The sequence below is a fragment of the Aedes albopictus genome, chromosome 3 (genome assembly GCF_035046485.1).
Source record: "Aedes albopictus strain Foshan chromosome 3, AalbF5, whole genome shotgun sequence".
Classification (NCBI taxonomy): domain Eukaryota; kingdom Metazoa; phylum Arthropoda; class Insecta; order Diptera; family Culicidae; genus Aedes; species Aedes albopictus.
In genome coordinates this window covers 319206316-319230750 of record NC_085138.1, presented here as the reverse complement: position 1 = coordinate 319230750, position 24435 = coordinate 319206316, and the positions used below count along the sequence as shown (strand labels likewise).

Below are 24435 nucleotides of genomic sequence, written 5' to 3'. Positions count from 1 at the left end.
CGACTAATAACAAGACAGACATCTACCTTCTTGCTCCATATACTTTGGGAGCTACAAGCACACTAGCGCCGCGAACGACTTCAGGGAACAACACCATGAATGAGTGTGCGTGCGATGCTACAATTTCCATGTGCGTATTGGCATGCACACGCACACAATCATGTTTTAAGGACAGACTTGTTAGAATCCCAAAATGGCCGCCACAATGGCCGACTTTGGTATCTACACAGGATTTTGAGGGCACAAATCTCTTCGTAAACAAAACCAGCGCACCTGATCTTCTTATTTTAAGCTTATTACGAGTGAGCAAGAACAGAATAATGAAATGCACTGTTGTGTGAAGCTTGCTTCTTGAGATTTGTGCGTTTGAAGTTCTGATGCACTGTTGAAGCGGGATTTCGAGACGTTTGTCCTTAATGTTCCTGTGAATCGTTGAGGGCGTTTCAACCATGTCGCCTGCTACGGGGTGGGAGCTGTCTGTCTTGCTATTAGCCGTCTTCGGTTGCAGGTTCTTTGCAGTGCCAAGAAAAGAATTTACGCTTTGTTTGGACGCGAGGTAAGTGCTTCATTGCATAGTGTCACTGCTGAAGTGATACTGTACTGCAACTTGGTTAGTGCCTACCTTGAGGATTTCAGAGAAGGCATTTAATTGATTGCAGGCTTTAGTCTTCCTGTTCTAATAATAGACCAGCAATTAGTTACACAATCGAGGTCCCATGGAAAAACAGGTACAACATTTGACAGTTAACAGCTATGCAATAAGGATCAATCAGTAAAGCACTAGATTGAAAGTAGTGAGCTGGATTTTTGTATGGTGAGATGATCAATTCTCCGTTTCTGCCATGAAATGGAGCAAATAGCGCGTGCATTAGATTTTCTTGCCTAATTGATGCAATTTGTACCATTTCATCCATGATTATTCAAAAAGTTAGGAAGTACGCAGCAAGTTTATCCTTAGGCAAGCGAAAGTGTTTCGATGGGAAGTGAGATGTAATGTACTGCAACTTGGTTAGTACCAACTTGAAAAATTTCAAAGAAGGTACTTAATTGATTGCAGATTTTGCTCTTCCTGTTCTAATAATAGACTTCGGATCACTTATCAAATCCGTGTCCCATGGAAAACAGGGTCACTCGAGTCATGAACTTCTTTGTGTTCACTCTTATGACGTTCGAGGGCTGCCAAATGAACTATGAACTCCTGAACAAGACCCATGGAAACGTGTAAAGCTCTGAACTGAATGGCATTCTTTTCAGTCGAGTTACAGTACCAATAAAAGGAGTTAGGTACGCTTTGTTTGGACGCATGTTTCATTGCAAAGTGTCACTGCTGAAGTGGTGCTGTACTGCAACTTGGTTAGTGCCTACCTTGAAGATTTCACAGAAGGCATTTAATTGATTGCAGGCTTTAGTCTTCCTGTCCTAATAATAGACCAGCGATTAGTTACACAATCGAGGTCCCATGGAAAAACAGGTGCAAAACTTGACAGTGACTGGTAACCATACAAAAAATCAGCTCATTACAGTGACACAACACCGATGAATCACCTTAATTTTTGTACACTATTTATGAATCACCATGTTGATCAAATGGAGTGATCCATAAACTGTGGTCATTTTTGCCGATTCATAAATTGTGGGGTCACTGTACTACACATCTAGTACTACGCCGAACGTGTCCTATAGGAAGCAATCAGTGAAGCACTAGATTGAAAGTAGTGAGCTGGATTTTATATGGTGAGATGATTAATTCTCCATTTCTGCAATGAAATGGTGCAAACAGCATAGGTATTATGATTTCTTGGATTTGTACGTCTGTTTCTCTGTGGTTCTGCTATTGCGAGATGTAATGTACTGCAACTTGGTTAGTACCAACTTGCAAGATTTCAAAGAAGGTACTTAATTGATTGCAGATTTTACTGTTCCTGTTCAAATAATAGACCTCGGATCACTTATCAAATCCGTGTCCCATGGAAAACAGGGTGATTTTAGTCATGAACTTCTTTGTGTTCACTCGTATGACGAACTATGAACTCGTGAACGAGCCCCATGGATACGTATCGAACTCTGAACTGAGTTGCAAATTTTTTATGTAGAGTTGCACTGCCAAGAAAAGGATTTGGACGCGAGATATGTATTTCATTGCATATAGTGTCACTGCTGAAGCAGTACTGTACTGCAACTTGGTTAGTGCCTACCTTGAGGATTTCAGAGAAGGCATTTAATTGATTGCAGGCTTTAGTCTTCCTGTTCTAATAATAGACCAGCGATTAGTTACGCAATCGAGGTCCCATGAAAAAACAGGTACTAGACTTCACAGTGACTGGTCATACAATTATTTATACCTACTCCAATCATAAGTTGTACAATTTTATTCAATTCATATTTTGTTCTGGTTAAAAATGTAAAGTATTCAAACATAATATTAAACCATTTTTTTCCTTTTTTTGGCATTACATTCCGAAGGGGGATCGATTTGGCTGCTTAGACTAAAATATATAGGGAGGTTTTAGAAGTCTTCTTTACTTTATTCTACGTATGTCATATTTCAAGCAAAAAGAATCAAATTACTAGGAGAACGTGAAAATTTTCAAAATTTAATTGATCTTCAAACGAACTTCGCTTTCCGGCGAGCTTTGCGCAGAGTTGCCAGACAATTATAAACGTAAGGTGCATCACTTTAACGTAGTACATTTTCTATAAGCCTTTTTCTTTCTGTTGTTACGTCTAAATTGGGATATAGAAGTTGTTCCTCAGAGTGAGCATGTCCACAGTTATCAACTGAGAGTTTTCTCTACCACATGATCACTTTTCATTCGTGAATCGGTTAGCAAGGGAATTCCCATTATGTTTAAGTTCCTGCAACTTAAATAGCACAGTTTCGCAAAGTTTTGCTCAAATAGCATCAAATCAAGCAAGGAATCATAATTCCCACGCTTTTTGAACCAATCAATTGTAGAAACGGAGAATTGACCTTCTCGTTTTCATCATACAAAACATCAGCTCATTACTTCAATTCTAGTACTTCAGCGATTGTGTCATATTGGGATTCGAACCTCAACACTCATAGGTTTGGTTTGTAATAATCCGCTATTCATCTTAATTAATATATTTAAGGTTCCACAGAAAAATCATCAAAGTGTTCTACTAAACTTGACTGATCCAGATTGGCATTGCAAAGTCTCATCACCTGCGACATATTAAAAAAAAAATCCTCCAACGAAATGAGCAATCAATTATCGCACAACTTTCGAAACAAAGCCACAAACCATACCCCGTCCCAACTTTTACCCCACAGCCAGCCGTTAGGTTATCGCTGGCAGCACTGATTGACCAGGTTCCTCATTCGCTTCATTCATGGATTGAATCCTACCCTACGAAGCAAGCGAAGCCGGCAGCAGCACAAGCACGCAAACGACGATGATGGCGGACGGACGGACGAGAGCTTTTGCGTCACCACTGTTACTCTACCCATGGCTATAAACTTATGCCCATTCCTCTCTCTGGCCTGATCGTCGGCCGGCGTGATTCTGTCTGTCGGTCGATGACGAACTCAAGACGACAGGTATGATTCAGCGCCGGTAGAAATATCAAGACCAACAATTGAAAAGGCCGCATCAACATTTTGTAAACAAACATGTTTCTGTCGACTTGAGGCCTTTCGAACTCCACCCACACACCTCACCACCACTAACAGAAAGCGCAAACATCAAGCTTTCTGTTAACCCACGAGCGATCGTGCTGTTGTATTTTGTACAACACGCTGAAAAAATCTCGCTTTTTGTACTCAGCATTAGCGTGGTGCTGACGCAGGTAGTCAACCGCGCGAGTTACGGAAGGTTAATGGTGGTGAAATGCGTGGGTGGATCCCAGAAGGCCCGTAGTCGACTGAAACGTGTTTGTTTACACAATGTTGATGCGGCCTTTTCAATTGTTGGTCTTGAATATAGGTCTAACCTAGCAAAATCGTAACATTAATATGATAGCAAAGCTTTAGAATACACTCAGGCAAATAAACCTAAGATTATCATAAGGTCTAACTTATGAAATGGCCTTTAAACAATTTATAACGGCTAGAACGATTTTCATAAGGTCGGTCTATGACGCAGAATCGACTTACAGTTTGGCTTTTATACACATTTAGCAACACGATATTCTCAAGCGTCGATAGCCGCGTGGGTTGGGCACGAGCTCAGTGATCTCGACGTTCATGGATCGATTTCAGTCTGCATCCATTTTGTGATTTTTCTGCTCTTTTCATAAGTTTATCTTATGTAATTAGGTCATAATAAGTATGTTCAATTTTCATAAGCCATAAGGTATTCTTATGGCATCCATACTTTACAATTATGGCTAAATTTCATAAGGTATTTTGATGAATTTCGGTAGTTTACTTCCCTGAGTGTATGTGTAATAGGGTATTGGTTCCCTAAGGGAACTTCCCTTATTAAGCATGTGGCTCCCATTTTCATCCTATGAAAAACAAAGGGTTGAAGCGCTGTTTGTTTTGTCTCTTATTTTTGTATTTTTTGTTAGAAGTGAGCACTCATGTAAACAAAAAAAAAACGGAATCAATCGGTGCCGTAATCGCTTGTTTTCGAATAGGATGGATATGGAAGCATGAGATTAATGATGGCACTCGTATCCTACATGAAGTTATGAACCCTAATAGCTATGTTTGTAAGAGAACAAGTGTAAGTGTACAATTTTGTTTGCAATGGGGCACGTTCGGTGTAGTACTAGATTTGTAGTAATGAGTTGAATTTTTGTATGGTGAGAAGGTCAATTCTCCGTTTCTGCAATGAAATGGTGCAAAAAGTGTTGGTATTATGATTCCTTGCCTAATTTGATGCTGTTTGAGCAAAACTTTGGATAACTATGTTGTTTATGTTGCAAGAAATGGAGAAAACTACAATACTGTTACCCAAAGTTTTGCTCAAACAGCATCAATTTAGGCAAGGAATCATAATACCCACGCTTTTTGCACCATTTCATTGCAGAAACGGAGAATGGGGCACGTTCGGTGTAGTACTAGATTTGTAGTGTTGAGCTGAATTTTTGTATGGTGAGAAGGTCAATTCTCCGTTTCTGCAAAGAAATGGTGCAAAAAGCGTGGGTATTATGATTCCTTGTCTAATTTGATGCTGTTTGAGCAAAACTTTGTTCAACAGTGTTGTTGTTTTCTCCATTTCTTGCAACATAAACAACATAGTTATCCAAAGTTTTGCTCAAACAGCATCAAATTAGGCAAGGAATCATAATACCTACGCTTTTCGCATCATTTCATTGCAGAAACGGAGAATTGACCTTCTCACCATACAAAAATTCAGCTCATTACTACAAATCTAGTACTTTGCCGATCTGTCCTATTGACCTTCTCACCATACTAAAATTCAGCTCATTACTACAAATCTAGTACTTCACCGATCTGTCCTATTGTATGTAATGATTTTCCATTATATGAACAATTCATTTGAGTTGGTATAATTAAACGTTACGAAAAAGTTGATTATGAGATACCGAAATGAATGGGGCACGTTCGGTGTAGTACTAGATTTGTAGTAATGAGCTGAATTTTAGTATGGTGAGAAGGTAAATTCTCCATTTCTGCAATGAAATAGTGCAAAAAGCGTGGGCATTATGATTCCTTGCCTAATTTAATGCTGTTTGAGCAAAACTTTTGTTAACAATGTTGTTTATGTTGCAAGAAATGGAGAAAACAACAACACTGTTGTCCAAAGTTTTGCTCAAACAGCATCAAATTAGGCAAGGAATCATAATACCCACGTTTTTTGCACCATTTCATTGCAGAAACGGAGAATTGACCTTCTCACCATACTAAAATTCAGCTCATTACTACAAATCTAGTACTTCACTGATCTGTCCTATTATATAAAATATAAAGTAAGATGCTCGTCCACGGAGAGGGAGGTACACTCAGAAAAAAAAAAAATATTGAAAATCATCAAAATACCTTATGAATTTGAGTTATAACTTAAAATTATGGATGCCATAAACATAGCTTACAAAAATAAAATCACAGACAAACAGACGTAACACTTCGAACATTGTTCGATTCAAATTATAGTCACGGAAGCATATTCGCTCAATGCTAAAAGGACTGAGTTTGGCCCACTACCAACTAGATGGCGGTAGTGGGCAAATGTCAAACTCGAACAAAAACGATGTGAGCGCTACGGGTGGTTTGTTGGCTAACTAATCAGGAGGTGCTAGCTTTGTAGTAATGAGCTTAATATTTGCAATGATGAGAAGGTGAATTCTCCGTTTCTGTAATTATAGTGCAAAAAGCGTGAATATTATGATTCGTTGCCTAATTTGATGTATTTTGAGCAAAAGTTTGGGCAATAATGTTGTTGTTGTCTTTATTTCTTGCAATTTGACAAAACAATTACCCATAGTTTTGCTCAAACAGCATCAAATTAGACAGGGAATCATAATGTCCACTCTATAAGCACCATTTTATTGCAGAAACGGAGGAATAACCTTCTCACCATACCAAAATTCTGCTCATTATTTACTACAATAGGACACGATCGGTGAAGTACTAGATATGTAGTAATGAGCTGAATTGTTGTATGGTGAAAAGGTGAATTCTCCGTTTCTGCAAGGAAATCGTGCAAAAAGCGTGGGTATTCTGATTCCGTGCCAAATTTGATGCTGTTTGAGCAAAACTTTGGAAAACTGTACTGTTCAAGGGACAGGAAATAGCCAAAACAACAACACAGTTTTCTAAAGTTTTGCTCAAACAGCATCAAATTAGGCAAGGAACCATAATACCCACGCTTTTTGGGCGATTTCCTTGCAGAAACGGAGAATTCACCTTCTCACCATACAAAAATTCAGCTCATTACTACAAATCTAGTACTTCACCGATCGTGTCCTATTAGTGAAGCCTCGTGGCCGTGTGGTTAGCGTCACCAAGCGCATAAACGTACCATGTCATGGGGTAAGGGTTCGATTCTTGCTCCGAGTGATGAAGCTTTTCGCGAGAAATGCTACTTCCTCGTATCCACTGGTGCTCGTAATATTTGTCGTGTCCGTTGTCTAGTTTTAAGTTTCGTTCAGTCTGTACAGCCTCTGGCTGAAGACGGTGTCCGTGTCTTTAAATCTAGTACTACACCGAACTACATAAGAGAACATTGAAATTTGTGTCAGCCTAATATCATTCGATGGCCTACATTTAGGTAATTTTGGGCAATGAAAATACCTGAAAGACATGTATAGACCCTTCCCTAAAAGGGTCATCAAAGTGTAGGTTGACGTCTCACATTAAAATCTGATTCAGGATGCCGGCAGGATGCGGGGCCCCCTTAGGATTATAAATTCCTAGACAGAACTCAAGCTATGAAAGCAACTAATGCTGCGAACGAAAGGCAACCTGCCAGAGAAAATGCGATTACCGGATTGACTGATGGACCAACGACATTAAGAGGAAACAAACCATCATCGTTTAGCAAAAATTCAAAAGCAGTTTTCTCGCTGAATTCTCAACCAATGTTAATAAAAATTTATCACTGCACTCTGGCCACCATCTGGATGACAGTGAAATAATTTTCAATTACGGTTTTGTGACTTAGAGGAAGAAAACTGCTTTTGAATATTTGATGATTGCTGATGACTGAATGATGGTTATTTGAACCTTAATGAAACCTCGTCATCTTGTGATAGGAAATGGTTATCCATTAATTTATGTTCTGTGTTGTATACAGTCAGTTTTTTTATGCGGTTTTCATTTACGCGGCCGCATAAATGAAAACTCCATACAAAAAAAAAATCATCATCTTATTTATGTATGATTCGTCGAGAAATAGTTAAACTTTTTTTACGCGGTTTTTTTTTTGAATTTTGAACTGAGATTTTTTTTACGCGGTACGTATCCCCCGCGTAAAAAAAACCTAACTGTATGTCCATATGTGTTGTCCTGTCCTAGCTTATTACGCATTTCTAGACGAAGATTTGAAAAGGGCCTATCTGCTTTGCGTAAACAAACATGTGTTTGTCTCTGTAGGGTCCATCTGCATCCACCCACGCACATCAACAACCTTATCAGAAAGAGTGTTCTTCAAGCTATCTGTTAAGGATGTTGATGTGCGTGGGTGGATGCAGATGGGCCCTACAGAGACAGAAACATGTTTGTTTACAAGCAGATAGGCCCTTTTCAAATGTTCATCTAGATTTGTTAGTGTTCCACTGCAAAATATTAATATGCATTAGTAGTAGTGCTTTATTATTTTTCGTAATAAAGTGCGGTTCACACCAAGGAGTATTGCCGCAAGCTGTCCGGAAAGAACATGGAGAAATCTTGGCGGAAGTTAGGACGAGGCGAAAGTTGCAGCAGTGGAAGAGAAATTCATTTGTTTTGCGGTACGCAACGACCGACTCATATGCTGATGATGAAAGCCAACGAGTGTCGGGTTGGATTCCCAATCGGTCCAGGAACTTTTCATAATTGAAATTTCTCGGACATTGAGTAACTTCGTGCCTGCTACACATGGAAAACGGTCATTGACAGAGGAAGCTCTCACTTAATTATACTTGTGAAAGTGCTCATGCTCATAGAACACAGAAGCATAGAAGTTGGCTTTGTCCCAGTTGCAAGGTGACGCCAAGAAAAAGACTAATAACGAAAGACATACGGATGCTGTCTGGGTCGTCGATTCCGGACCAGAGACATGTGCAAATAAGAGTTTTTTTCAAGCACTACAAAAACAGTCAGGACATGGCCAGCACAGTTTCCGGAAGTTAACGAAGTCACGTTTTTTTCAGTTCTACACGTCCCGAATACGACGAACCTGATGTCCGTTGTCTCTTCAAAACGGCTTGGCACATGCATTTAACGATCAATTCAAATTTCATTTCATTTGCGCGATCCTTCCATCAGATGCGCTAGTGTTCGATCGCTTTGACGTTTGCCAGTGTACATGTTGCTGAATGATGCAAATGACAATTACAGGCAATTTGTGTAGTGGTGTGCGTGTTAGACACACGACAAATCGTAATCCATCATGGCCGACATATCTCGCGCGGTTCTACCGAAGGGTGGCCGTATGCTCATGAAAAAGACACCGGGCAAAAGCTTTTGATGAATTTCCTCTAAGAGTTACATCTGTTTGTCTGTGGTTAGAGTGTACTGGTTTTGGCTACTAGAAATCGCAGAGTACTCTGCGTCCCCACAACCCGCACGGACTGGGGTATATTTGTAGTGTTCGTAAAAGTTGATAGATTGTGTGGTTAATACTTTGAAGGTCAAGCGGCACAGTTCGCTTTTATTGCATAACTTGTAGGCGTTATATACACTACCCCCCATAAATATGGAATCGCATATTGCAACACTCATACTAAATATTGCAGCACCCAAAAAAGTTTGGCGTCACCCTAAAATGTGATTATTTCAGGTCTTTGAGGCACAAATCACTTATGACCCCCCTAATTCTCTTTCAAAATGAAACTCGTACTCACAACCTAATTGGTTCTAGGTTTACTCTATTTTTCCTCCTTATATTGGGTGATGCCAAACTTCTTGGGTGCTGCAATACTGAGTATTGCAACGATTCCATATTATTGGCGGGTAGTGTACACTGCTGTGGAAGTGGGAAGGAAGGTAAGGACTTTTTCAATTCGTTTCTGGTTCTAGCGATGGCTATTGACATATGAATATGAATACAGCTTCCGCTCGATAACTGGGCTTTGACGACAGTTCAGTTAGCGAGCGTCGCTCGATAACTGGACTGAGCTCCCGAAGCCGGAGGCTATTGTTATATCTTTTGTTTACTGGTTTGCAAAATGTGAGGTTAAATTTCGTTTATTTTTGACAGACAATTGCTTTTTGACTGGACTTTGGCCCAGTTATCGAGCGCCCAATTAAAAAGCAGTCCAGTTAAACAGCAGTCAGTAACTGACTGTTATCGAGCGGAGGGGGCGGGGGGTCTAAGATGACAAAATTTTGGTCTACGTGGTTTATGAACAGCCCCTTTATCATTATGAGAAATAAATAGAACATTATAAATGCACAATAAAATATAACAGCACGAACCAACCCCCAACCCAAAGCATAAACATGCCAGGTTACAGTAATAATATACTATCACAGGATGACGAGGTTTCATTTATTGGTTCGGGTTCATCAGTCAATCCTGGGTTGTTCGCTTATTATACTATAGTTGAATCGCTGCTCCTTTCATAGCTGGATTTTGTCTAGAAATACTTTCTTGCAGTTTTTCATCAGAAATAAATTAAAATATGCAACCATTGCCGTTGTTGGGGAATGCATATATTCCACCTGAGCGCTAAAGGAGCCTTATAAATGCTTATTAAGTTATGAAAATATTTACAACTTAAAATAGAACATACAACACAGAAATAAAACTACTAACAACTATCATTTCAGAGAACAAATCGCAGCCAGGACTTGAAAATCCTGATTTGGCCTATTTTGACCCACTCTTTCTGCTGTTCGCCGTTCTCCATGGTCCATCTTGCTCCCAGAAGCACTGTTACACTTTTTTTTAGTCATAGCTACGATAAAGCCTGCTTTATCACGAGCATTGCCAACATATTTCACTTGATCTGCTACGACAAGCCAATCCACTTTATTCTGGATTCTTCCCGTAAATACGGATGCCTCATCGCTTAAAAAAATGAAATTTACCACCCAACAGTAACACGTACTTCTAGCTCGCTGAGACATGACGTCTTCTCTCCCTTTCTCTCATTCAGCACCTGTCACCACGAAGAAGAAAAAAAAAAACCTTCCGGGTGGATTCCAGTCCGGAAAATCCTCCCGGCTGCAATCTGCGTCACACTTACACAGCTTTTCTTTTTCCTGCGAAGAAATCGTACTTTTCTGCAGGACGTCTTCGGCTGATTCATTCACCAGGGTCCACACCGAACCAATCCAGGGAGAACAACGAACGGATACGCCGAACAAAACCGGGACCCGGACAGAGTAGTGCTTCTCTGCCGCAATCCTTTGCTGGGGGAAAAACAGTTTTGGTCCAGGTCACACTCTCTACAGCAGCGCCACCACACTCTAGGCTGGAACAGCACAACACAGGACACTCCGCGCGACGGAACCGAACCGAACCCAAAACGGCCGACCGACAAAAGATCCGGAGTTTTTTCAGTCAAGAACGCACGGAACGACGACGAACTTCACACACGTCAAGATGGCGGCGAAATTTTCTTCCGAGCTTTTTTTCTTCCCTTGGCCGCTGCTCTCACCGCACCTTCGGCTGATGGCTCTGCTTCGGACGGAACGGAGCTACACGTAGGCGAAAAGAAAGACGAAAGCGAAAGAGACCAACGAACGAACTGTCAAAATTGTGTGGGAGTGTGCGTTTCGGGCGAAATCTCACAGGCGCACTAGCACAGTCTGGTGATGCAAATAGAAAACAATCTCAAGATTGTGCAACCGAAAACTTGCAACAAAATGACTACAAAAGATTCAGCAACATGCAAAATTGAAGTACAATCAAATTGACATAGAACATTATTCAACCACCGTAAACCATAATGAAATGGATTGATAATGAATCATGGGACGCGACTTTCAAGTGAGTCACAGCAAAACGCGTAAAATTTGCGTGTTTTGCTTCTTTCCCGTTCTCTCGTTGTGCCACGTCTTCCGCGCAGCGAAATCTGACCAAATTTCGCCGGTCGAATTCGATGTACTAAAAAAAAAATGGCATTCCGTTGTTGTCGACTGCAGGGGTGTGCAATATGTTTGATGGGATCAGCAATTGACTGCGTGCTTGAAAGGAATCTAACATCTCGCGTTACATTTGAAAAGGCCTTTCCCTAAAATGTAAACAAATCGATTTTGATACCATTCCATAGCATCCCCCAACAGTAACCTACTGTGCAAAGATCACCTAGCTAATCGTTAATTTTATCAGAATAAACTCACTACCAAGGATGTTTTCGATCATCTGGCAATCATTTGACTCATTTGAGATATTTGAGATATAGTTCTCACTTGAGATATAGTTCTGAAGCCTAATATTAAAATGTGATGTTCGACAAACTTGTAGATTATTGTTTTTCCTACAATTATTACCAAGGAAGCCATATTCTAATTCTTATATTTACGGCGTAAAAATGTTAGTATCACGAATTTTTCGATCGTATAGGGCACTGCACTGTTTTGAATTTGTATGGGATTTTGACGTTTCTTGGCCTTGTTGTTTACAAAATTTCTGTAAGAGTAAAAGAGAAGGAGAGAATTTCATGCAGTGCCCTATATATGAGAGTTAGGATATGGCGTTCTTGGTGATAATGGGGCACGTTCGGTGTAGTACTAGATTTGTAGTAATGAGCTGAATTTTTGTATGGTGAGAAGGTCCATTCTCCGTTTCTGCAATGAAATGGTGCAAAAAGCGTGGGTATTATGATTCCTTGCCTAATTTGATGCTGCTTGAGCGAAAATTTGGATAACTATGTTGTTTATGTTGCAAGAAATGGAGAAAACAACAACACTATTGCCCAAAGTTTTGCTCAAACAGCATCAAATTAGGCAAGGAATCATAATACCCACGCTTTTTGCACCTTTTCACTGCAGAAACGGAAAATTGACCTTCTCACCATACTAAAATTCAGCTCATTACTACAAATCTAGTACTACACCGAACGTGTCCCATAGGACAGATCGGCGAAGTACTAGATTTGTAGTATTATATTTCCAGTTCAAAACCGAATTAGCGACATTTTTTCTTTGACTTCCGCTGCTTTTGCCTTGCGTTAAACACAATGTCGGAAGTGGGGCGCTGTATTGTACACCTGGTGCTCTATACAGCGCCCCACTTCCGACATTGTGTTTAACGCAAGGCAAAAGCAGCGGAAGTCAAAGAAAAAATGTCGCTAATTCGGTTTTGAACTGGAAACATAATAATGAGCTGAATTTTAGTATGGTGAGAAGGTCAATCCTCCGTTTCTGCAATAAAATGGTGCAAAAAGCGTGGGTGTTATGATTCCTTGCCTAATTTGATGCTGTTTGAGCAAAACTTTGGATAACTACAGTGCGGATTCGTTGGTTGGGAGCTCGTTTGTTGGGTTGGCCCGATGGTTGGGTGCTCGCTAGTTGGGTCAAATCCAGGCCCCTGGCATCAATGAAATTTATCGTAGCCAACATCTAACTGCCTTATACTCATATTCGTGCAAATTTAAACGAGCGTGTAATCAACAAACGCAACTTTTGTTTGATGTTGTGAGCTACAAACGAAATCACATTCACAATGCGTGTTTGTTGGGTTACTTTATTCAACCAATCGCATGTTCCTCTTACCGTACATTAATATTAAAGCGAGTTTGAAGTGTTTTGTGATCATAAGAGGTGGAAAAAATGATTCCAAAAACTGATCAATAAACCAAAACAAACGTTAAACAAAAATTTGTTGATGTTTTCGCATTTGACAGTGGGCGCTATTTATTAGCGCCCAGGGCATCCTGTCTACCATGATTCCAATGCATTGATATAGGCCGTGTCAGGGGCCTGGTCAAATCCCAACTAAAAAGCACTCTAATGTCATAATGTTATGTCAAAATGATTTTGACATTTCAAGGACGCAGCCGTTTTAGTACATTTATGCTTGTGTGCACTGATTTATAAGTAACTGATGTGCATGTGTGCAATGTTAGCACAATTTGGACAGCTGTCATTTGCACCAACTAACGAATACGATTCGGTAATCGGGGCGCAATCGTGGCCCAACTAACGAATCCCCACTGTATTTTGTTTATGTTGCAAGAAATGGAGAAAACAATAACACTGTTGCCCAAAGTAATGCTCAAACAGCATCAAATTAGGCAAGGAATCATAATACCCACGCTTTTTGCACCATTTCATTGCAGAAATAGAGAATTAACCTTCTCACCATACAAACATTCAGCTCATTACTACAAATCTAGTACTTTACCGTGTTTCGCGGTAACACGAAGTTAACTAGGTGAACTTACGTATTTTCGGCAGTTTTGTTCTCTTCGCATGGGGGGTTTTTTGAAACCTGTTGGTTTCAGAGTTGGCCTCAAGTCCTTCCCAACCAAGCTGAGTTGTATGCCCAAATTTCAAGCGATTCGGCCCACAAAAACCCCCCATGACGAAGAGAACAAACCTGCCGACAATACCCTTTCTCACCCTATATACAAAACGCTGATTAGACCGGTAGTTCTCTATGGGCACGAAACATGGACCCTACGTGTAGAGGACCAACGCGCCCTTGGAGTTTTCGAACGGAAGGTGTTGCGTACCATCTACGGCGGAGTGCAGATGGAAGACGGGACTTGGAGAAGGCGAATGAACCACAAGCTGCATCAGCTGCTGAGAGAACCAACCATTGTCCAAACCGCGAAAATTGGGAGGCTACGGTGGGCGGGTCATGTCGCCAGGATATCGGATAGCAACACGATTAAAATGGTTCTCGAGAGTCATCCGGCCGGTACAAGAAGACGTGGAGCGCAGCAAGCTAGGTGGGTCGACCAAGTGGAGGACGATCTGCGGACCCTACGCAGAGTGCGGAACCAGAGACAAACAGCTATGGACCGAGTGGAATGGAGACGGCTACTATGTACAGTAGTATGGGACAAACATCAAATTCTCGCTCCAGTCGACTTTTTAGATCCCATTTAAGTCCCATATGAACTGTGCAAAATTTCAGCGCAATCGGTGAAACTATAATTTAGCGCAAGCGGTTCAAAGTTTTCATAGGATTTACTATGGGAAAAGTTACACTTTCAGATAAAAAATCCCAGAGGTCGCCTCTTGTCTCCTTAATTCAAATCAATTAACGCTTCTTGTAGGAAAATCATTTATGAAACTTTCCTTCGAAGACCGCAAAACAATTGGATGCTTGTGGAAAAAGTTATTGATTTATTACCGATTACTAATCCAACGAACGGCTTTTTGTTTTATTTTATCAGCAGCACTGCTGCTGCCGTTGTTGCATGGGGTGGCGGGAGGCATCACCACCCCCTGAAATAGCAGCAGCCAAGGCAGCACCTACAGTGCTGCTGATAAAATAAAACAGAAAGCCGTTCGTTGGATCAGTATTTAATCGGTAATAAATCAATAACTTTTTCCACAAGCATCCAATTGTTTTGCGGTCTTCGAAGGAAAGTTTCATAAATGATTTTCCTACAAGGAGCAATGATCGATGTGAATTAAGGAGACAGAGGGCGCCCTCTGGGATTTTTTGTTTAAAAGTGTAACTTTTTCCATAGTAAATCCTATGGAAACTTTGAACCACTTGCGCTAAATTATAGTTTCACCGATTGCGCTGAAATTTTGTGCAGTTCATATGGGACCTAAATGGGATCTGAAAAGTCGACTGGAGCGAGGATTTATTTTTTTCCATACAAGCGTGTCCCATACTAATGTACAGCAGAGGCCACCCCGGCTTTAGCCTGATCAGTTAGGTTCATCGATTTCAAATCGGCGTATGTTACAATCGATCGAGAACAGCTATGGCAGATTATGCACGATGGATTCCCGGATAAACTGATACGATTGATCAAGGCGACGATGGATCGTATGATGTTCGAGTATCAGGGACACTCTCGAGTCCCTTTGAATCTCGCAGAGGGTTACGGCAAGGTGATGGTCTTTTGTGCTTGCTGTTCAACGTAGCGTTAGAATGTGTAATAAGGAGAGCGGGGATAAACTCGAGTGGGACGATTTTCATGAAGTCCGTTCAGCTGCTTGATTTTGCTGATGATTTTGATATTATCTCGTAAATTTGAGACGATGGCGGAAACGTACATTCGAATTAAGAGTGAAGCCAGGTGAATCGGGTTAGTCGTTAATGTGTCGAAGACAAAGTACATGATGGCAAAGGGCTCCAGGGAAGAATCACCGCGCCCGCCACCCCGAATTTATATCGACGGTGATGAAATCCAGACGGTTGAAGAATTCGTGTACTTGGGCTCACTGATGACCGCCGACAACGACACCAGCAGAGAAATTCAGAGGCGCATTGTGATAGGAAATCGTGCTTACTTTGGATTCTACAGAATTCTACGATCGAATAAGTTTCGCGGTAACACGAAGTTAACTATATACAAAACGCTGATTAGACCGGTAGTTCTCTATGGGCACGAAACATGGACCCTACGTGCAGAGGACCAACGCGCCCTTGAAGTATTCGAACGGAAGGTGTTGCGTACCATCTACGGCGGAGTGCAGATGGAAGACGGGACATGAAGAAGGCGAATAAACCACGAGCTGCACCAGCTGCTAAGAGAATCAACCATCGTCCATACCGCGAAAATCGGGAGGCTCGGTGTGCGGTTCACGTCATCAGAATGACGGATAGCAACCCGACTAAAATGGTTCTCGATAGTCATCCGACCGGTACAAGAAGACGTGAAGCGTAGCGAGTTAGGTGGGTCGACCAAGTGGAGGACGATCTGCGGACCCTACGCAGAGTGCGGAACTGGAGACAAATAGCCATGGACCGAGTGGAATGGAGACGGCTACTATGTACAGCAGAAGGCACCCGGCCTTAGCCTGATCGGTTAGGTAGGTATTAGGAATTTTATCAGGCGTTCCTTCTAAAAATTCTCCAAGAAGTATATCGAGAATTCCCCCAGAAAATGCTTCAGGCTTTCTGTCGGGAGGAATGCCCGAAGGAAATGCAGAAAGAACTCCTGAAGTAACGCCTGGAGTAATTTTCGAAGGAAGGCCTGGAGGAATTCCCAAAGGAACTTTTTGAAGAATTTCCGAAGGAACTTCGGGAAGGATTCCAGAAGGAGAAATTTCCGAAGGAACTACTGAAGGAATTCCCGGAGGAACTCCTAGAGATATTTCCGAAGAATCGCCTTGAGGAACTCCAGATGGAATGCCTAAAAGAATTACAGACGAAGTGCGTGATGGAACTTCCGATGGAGTTGTTGGAGAAATTCCCGATCCGTCGGAATACCTGAACTCTCAAAGGAAACCCTAATGGCATTCTCGAAGGAACATCTCAAAAAATTCTCGCAGAGATTCCCGGAGGAGTTCCCGATGGAATACCTGGAGGAATTCCTGAAAAAAAAACTCCTGGAGGGATGCCCGAAGGAATTAATTGCAGGAAGAATTCCTAATTGGAAATTAGTACAGAAATTATACATTAAATTGGACTCTGAAAACACATTACAATAAATTTGCATGAAAACTTTCCCAAAATACTCATGACATCTGATTTTCGAGTCAAGTACAAGACACTGAAGACGACCTTACAGATGAGGTCGAAATACGTATCTGTCAAAGGATGCAAATTCTTAGTGGAATTAAAAGGAACAGTACTTAACGCGATTTTCTTTTTATTTACAGATATTCCCCTAACAAGCCCAGGTTAATCATCATCTGATTTTACGTTGGGCATCAAATGATATTCTTAGAAAAACACGTCAATAGAAATTCTAGTAAAATATCTGAAGAGATTCTCAACGGAACTTCTAGAGGAATTCATTATGCTGCTCCTGGAGAGTTTATCGAAAGAAATCCTGGTAGAATTCTCAGAAAAACTTTTGGAGAAATCCACGAAGGAACTCATGTGAAAATTCTCGATGGAACTCCTGAAGAAATTTTCGAAGGATCTCCTGGTAAAAAAGAGACAATTACACCGTCTTCGACCTTGCGGCCTCTACAGACTGAACAATACTAACATTTGACAACAGACAACACATACAGAGCGTTAGGTTCCTGAGTGCAAACTTTTTAAAGGGTGATAGAGGACCATAAATGGAGAAAAAAATTGTTCTACGCATATGGTCAAATCTTAACCGTTACGTAGTTTGACTCTTATTGCCTTAACTGGCTATAACTTGAAAATGGTCAAACTTATCGAAGTTTTTTGACCCTTATTCAATAGATTATTGAATTTTCTATTAAATGGCATCTTTGAATCGATTGGTTTAGTTAAATAACTAAGTTTTCTAGAGCAAAATAGCTAAAAATAGTGTATTTTTATTAGTTTTTGACAATTATCTTTGGAACATGCGTAATAAATTAAAATTAATTCTTAGGCAAAGTTGTGGTCCCTGTTTCACTTTACAATTCGTACTTTGACATTAAACTTCTATCTCTTATCGTTTTGTTGAAATTTCGATTTGAACATCGCATTTCAGATTATAAATTTGCAACTGCCATGCAAAGCACTTTTTGCGCATTGTGCCGCACATTTAAATCAAAACTGCAAGAAAACGATAAGAGCTAGAAGTTTAGTGTCAAAGAAAGAATTGTAGAGTGTAACAGGGGCCACAACTTTGCCTAAGAAAGAATTTATTACGCATGTTTCAAAGATAATTGACAAAAACCAATAAAAATACACTATTTTCAGCTATTTTGCTCTAAAAAACTAAGCTATTTAACTAAACCAATCGATTCAAAGACGCTATTTGATAGAAAATTCACTAGTCTCTTGAATAAGGGTAAAAAAACTTCGAAAAGTTTGACCATTTTCAAGTTATTACCAGTTAAGGCAATAAGAGTCAAAAACATGGGAAGTTCAATAACGACGTAACGGTTGAGATTTGACCATATGCGCAGAACAATTTTTTTTCACCATTTATGGTCCTCTATCACCCTTTAAAAAGTTTGCGCTCAGGAACCTAACACCCTGTATAACACCCAGTGGCCCAGTGAAGAATTTTTCGTCCGACGAAAAGTTTTCCCCGACTGGAGCGGGAATCGAACCCACACTCCGAGGCTTACGAGACACCTAAACGACTGACGCCGCTAACCGCTCGGCCACGAAGCCCACAATCTCCTGGTAAGATTCCCAAAACAACTCCTGCAGGAATCCTCGAAGAGGATTTTCAAGAAACTTCTAGAGTAATTATTGAAGGGACTCCTCAAGAAATTCTTAAGAAAGCTCCTAAAGAAATTTCTGAAATAGTTCTCTAAAGAATTTATGACATGACTTATGAAGAATTTGAATTTCTGGAGAAATTCCCGCAGGAAGTCCTGGAGGAATTCTCGAAGGAAATCCAAGAGAAATTTCCAAATGATGTCCTTGAGGAGTTCCCAAAAAAAAATCCTACAGCAATTTTCAAGGGAACTTCCGAAAGAATTTCCGAAAGAGCTATTGAAGGAATTCTTGATGGAACTTCGGAAAAAATTCCCGAAGGATCACCTGATGAATTCTCAAAGGAACTCCTTTAGTAAATGAAATGGGACTCCTCAAGGAATTCTAGAAGAAACTCCTGGAAGAAATCTCGAAAGAACTCCGGAGAGGGAAATTTCCGGGGGAATTCCTGGAGGAATTTCCGGAGGATCTACTGATGGAATTTCTAAAGGCATTTATAACGGAGCACCTGGAGGAATTTCCGATTGAACTTCTGGAGGTACTCCTGATGCAATACCTAGCGGGATTTCCGATAAAACACCTAATGGAATTCTCGAAGGAACTCCTGGATAAATTGCTGAAAGAATACCACCCGATGGAATACCTAGCGGAGTTTTTAAACACCTGAAAGAATTTCCAATGAAATACCTGGAGGAATTCCCGAAGGAATATCTGATGGAATTCACGACGGAATTCTTTTAGTATACCGTCTACCCCCGTTGGTTTGAACGACACCTAATGCAAACCAGCGAGGTTCATTTTTAATTTGAACATCTAGTAACACCGAAAATACACTGCTAGCAACCATATTTGCTGTTTTATTTTGATTCTGCGTTCCGTTTTATTAGCAGGATGACGTTTGGACCATTTTAAGTTTGAACGATGTGCAGAGCATGGGTCAAATTAAAAAATTATCAGATTATGTGAGGTCATTTTAAGTTTGAACGATGTGCAGAGCATGAGTCAAATTAAAAAAATGATCAGATTATGTGAGGTCAAACCAACGGGGGTAGGGTAGGCGGATTGTTGGCTGAAACGCGACTATGATGCAGTTGTTAAAAACCATACATATAAGTCTCCGAGAAACGTGCGGCTAAATTCAGATAAATCCTCGAAAATCGCGACCAAATTTTAAGGATCCGCGAAATCCACGTTGTGTGTGGCACATAAAACCGCGAAAATCGTGATATTTGCATGTAAAAGCTGAGGAGAAGCAGGTTTAGCCCCAGCATGGACGTTACGCCAAGAAAAAAATCATTGCAAATAGTGATGTTGTTTTGCTTTTAATGTGTTTTTGTTTCACCCTAATCATTGAAACGAAACTAGTCGCGAGGAATCGCAAACAGTGAGCTATCAATCGTCCCATGATGAGACGTGAGAAGCGAACCCAACATACCATATTGTACTTTGACCCAAAGATGAAAATGTTTATTTTTTCCACTTACCAATGCAAATCTGGATTTCAACAGCCAATCCAAAAGTTTACCACAATCACTACACTTTCCTGCAGTTTCCGCAACCCACGGATAATGCACAAACGTGAGTTAGGATATCACTAATTTTCCGACTGCTTTCCGCACAAAATAACCTGTCCAGGTCCACCCTTTTCCACTGTAGGCCAAATCACTAGCTCACACACACGCACTTGCACTCCTCTGGACGTGGATCAATCCGCAATGACGTGAACGCCTTTTCTCGGCGGTGGCGACGAGGCACTACAAAACGACGGAATTCCCGACGAAGCACTAACCTCCGGTCCTGGATCGAACGCGCTTTTGTAGCCAAATCACCGTTCAATCACTTTGAATCACAGTGGATTAGCGAACGGAATGTTTCACGGCGTAAATTTACCAAAAATCACCCTGCACGACAAACAGCGCGATGGTGATGATGCGAGTGAAAAACTGACAAGTGGACGACATCGCACGAAGTCGCGGTGCGGTTGGTGTTCGATGACGGACGATGATGATTATCGGGCGAACGAGGGAGAGTTTGACGTTTTCGCGGCTGCGTGCTGATGTTTTGGTAAAGGCGAAAACGAGGGATACAATACGCGAGTTGTACTAAAATGTCGAGTCTCCGGATTTTTTTTAACACGCATTCAATGAAGTATTATGAATTCGATTGGAAATCAAAAAACTTTTTTATAGAAAAATATTTTTGCTAATTTTGAGTTGTTTACAACATACATCGGAAGTGACGTATATGATAGTGCATCATTGAACGCACACAGCGCACCCCACCCGGTACTGAAAAAAAGTGTCGCTAGTCGAAAAGTGTCGCTAGTTAAAACGTCGCTATTCGGTTTGGTGCTGGCGCCATAATACTATATTATGGCGCCAGCACCAAACCGAATAGCGACGTTTTGACTAGCGACACTTTTCGACTAGCGACACTTTTTTTCAGTACCGGGTGGGGTGCGCTGTGTGCGTTCAATGATGCACTATCATATCCACTTATCCGCGAGCGGTAATGGCGGCGGCGGGCATAACCAACCGATTCGAATTTTGACGTTTCGTGGGGATCGCAACCGGTTGGCGCCACCGATCGGTGGGTGAAGGGGTGAGGAGGAGTATGAAACTGTTTTGACTTTCCCCCAAGAAACGTCAAAATCCGAACCGGTTGTACATGCCCGCCGCCGCCATTACCGCTCGCGGATAAGTGGATACGTCACTTCCGATGTATGTTGTAAACAACCCAAAATTAGCAAAAATATTTTTTCTCAAAAAAGTTATTTGATTTCCAATCGAACTCATAATATATGATTTATATTTTCAGTTCAAAACCGATAGGAAACAATCGGTGAAGTACTAGAATTGAAGTAATGAGCTGGATTTTTGGGTTCTGCTACTTTTCCCCGAACGCCGATTCCCCGAATGTCGTTTCCCCGAATGGCACTTTTCCCCGAATCACTCCCTTCTTTATTTTATAGGCGGTTCTTTCAAGTTCTATTACACCTCGGACCCGCTGAAACACTTCTGAATGAAGAATGGTAATATGCATCCTTCTTTTCATTGCTGCTCGTTCTTTCTAGAACCAATAGGAAGCAATCAGTGAAGTACTAGATTGAAAGTAGTGAGCTGGATTTTTGTATGGTGAGATGATCAGTTCTTCGTTTCTGCAATAAAATGGTGCAAACAGCTTGGGTTATATGATTTTTTGCCTAATTTGATGCTGTTTGAGCAAAAGTTTGGGTAACTGCGTTGTTGTATTATTTATTTCTTGTAACTTCAACAACACAGTTACCCAAACTTTTGCTCAAACAGCATCAAATCAGGCAATGAATCATATAACCCACGCTGTTTACACCATTTCATTGCAGAAACGGAGAACTGATCATCTCACCATACAAAAATCCAGCTCACTACTTTCAATCTAGTACTTCACTGATTGCTTCCTATAGGAGGCAATCAGTGAAGTACTAGATTGAAAGTAGTGAGCTGGATTTTTGTATGATGAGATGATCAATTCTCCATTTCTACAATGAAATGGTGCAAACAGCGTAGGTCATATGATTTATTGGCTAATGGGGCACGTTCGGTGTCGTAGTAGATTTGTAGTAATGAGCTGAATTTTTGTATGGTGAGAAGGTCAATTCTCCGTTTCTGCAAAGAAATGGTACAAAAAGCGTGGGTATTATGATTCCTTGCCTAATTTGATGCTGTTTGAGCAAAACTTTGAATAACTATGTTGCTTATGTTGCAAGAAATGGAGAAAACAACAACACTGTTGCCCAAAGTTTTGCTCAAACGGCATCAAATTAGGCAAGGAATCATAATACCCCCGCTTTTTGCACCATTTTATTGCAGAAACGGAGAATAGGAGGCAATCAGTGAAGTACTAGATTGAAAGTAATGAGCTGGATTTTTGTATGGTGAGATGATCGATTCTCCATTTCTGCAATGAAATGGTGCAAACAGCGTGGGTTATATGACTTCTTGCCTAATTTAATGCTATTTGAGCAAAAGTTTGGATAACTGTGTGGTTGAATTTGCAAGAAATAAATAATACAACAACACAGTTACCCAAACTTTTGCTCAACCAGCATCAAATTAGGCAAGATATCATATAACCCACGCTGTTTGCACCATTTCATTGCAGAAATGGAGAATCGATCATCTCACCATACAAAAATCCAGCTCACTACTTTCAATCCAGTACTACACTGATTGCCTCCTATTGACCTTCTCACCATACTAAAATTCAGCGCATTACTAGAAATCTAGTACTACATCGAACGTGCCCCATTTGATGCTATTTGAGCAAAAGTTTGAATAACTGTGTTGTTGTATAATTTTTTCCTGCAACTTCATCAACACAGTTATCCAAACTTTTGCTCAAACAGCATCAAATTAGTCAATAAATCATATAACCCACGCTGTTTGCACCATTTCATTGCAGAAATGGAGAATTGATCATCTCGCCATACAAAAATCCAGCTCACTACTTTCAATTTAGTACTTCACTGATTGCCTCCTATTAACCCTAACGACTTGTCAAATTGTGATCGGTTAATATTTTTGGGCAACCTAGTCAACCGGAGACGAACATTTTGTGGCAAGTGATCATTTAGAACAAGAATGTAATGTATATTATTTTCGGGGAAACGGGTCATTCGGGGAACTGGCTGTCGGGGAAAAGGACCATTCGGGGACCTGGCATTCGGGGAAAAGTAGCACAATCGGATTTTTGTATGGTGAGAAGGTCCATTCTCCGTTTCTGCCATGAAATGGTTCAAAAAGCGTGCGTATTATTGCGCATTTAGTTCACCACTGCAGTGGTGGACCGCGCACTCAGTCCAGTTGATGTCTTCGGCGCACTATTTCTTTGATTTTTGCTGAATATGTGCTCTGAACACACCGAGTTGAATGTTGCAATCGCGCACTTTTATTTACGTTTTCGCACTCTTGAAAACTCATGCGATAGTCCAGTGGTAAACTTAATGCGCTATATGATTCCTTGCCTAATTTGATGCTGTTTGAACAAAACTTTGGGTAACTATGTTGTTTATGTTACAAGAAATGGAGATTAAAACAACAACACGGTTACCCAAAGTTTTGCTCAAACAGCATCAAATTAGACAAAGAATCATAATACCAACATTTTTTGAAACATTTCATTGCAGAAACGGAGAATAGGATGCAATGAGTGAAGTACTAGATTGGAAGCAGTGAGCTGGATTTTTGTATGGTGAGATGATCAGTTCTCCATTTCTGTAATGAAATGGTGTGAACAGCGTGGGTGTTATGATTGCTTGTCTAATTTGATGCTGTTTGAGCAAAAGTTTGGGTAACTGCGATATTAAAGTGACAATAAATATGTAATTCAATAACACGGTTACCCAAACTTTTGCTCAAACAGCATCAAATTAGTCGAGAAATCATAATGTGGCACGTTCGGTGTAGTACTAGATTTGTAGTAATGAGCTGAATTTTTGTATGGTGAGAAGGTCAAGTTTCTGCAAAGAAATGGTGCAAAAAGCGTGGGTATTATGATTCCTTGCCTAATTTGATGCTGTTTGAGTAAAACTTTGGATAACTATGTTGTTTATGTTGCAAGAAATGGTGAAAATAACAACACTGTTGCCCAAAGTTTTGCTCAA

At 40.7% G+C, this 24435-nt stretch overlaps 1 protein-coding gene and 1 long non-coding RNA gene across 3 annotated transcripts in view; one reads left to right on the top strand and one right to left on the bottom strand.

Moving 5' to 3' along the window:
- Positions 1-20755, bottom strand: part of LOC109426897 (ADP-ribosylation factor 1) — a 57539-nt gene extending 36784 nt beyond the window's left edge. Inside the window, exon 1 of one of the 2 annotated variants that reach the window (XM_062842603.1) lies at positions 20279-20755. The gene's annotated coding sequence lies outside the window, so the exon portion shown is untranslated. Of the gene's footprint in view, positions 1-10824; positions 11317-20278 lie in introns of those variants that run through there. The other variant, XM_062842602.1, reaches the window with a different exon arrangement.
- Positions 15023-20022, top strand: LOC134284180 (uncharacterized). Its single transcript, XR_009995676.1, has 2 exons — positions 15023-19761; positions 19828-20022. It is a non-coding gene; the product is annotated as an uncharacterized LOC134284180 (long non-coding RNA).
- Positions 20756-24435: the final 3680 nt, after the last annotated feature.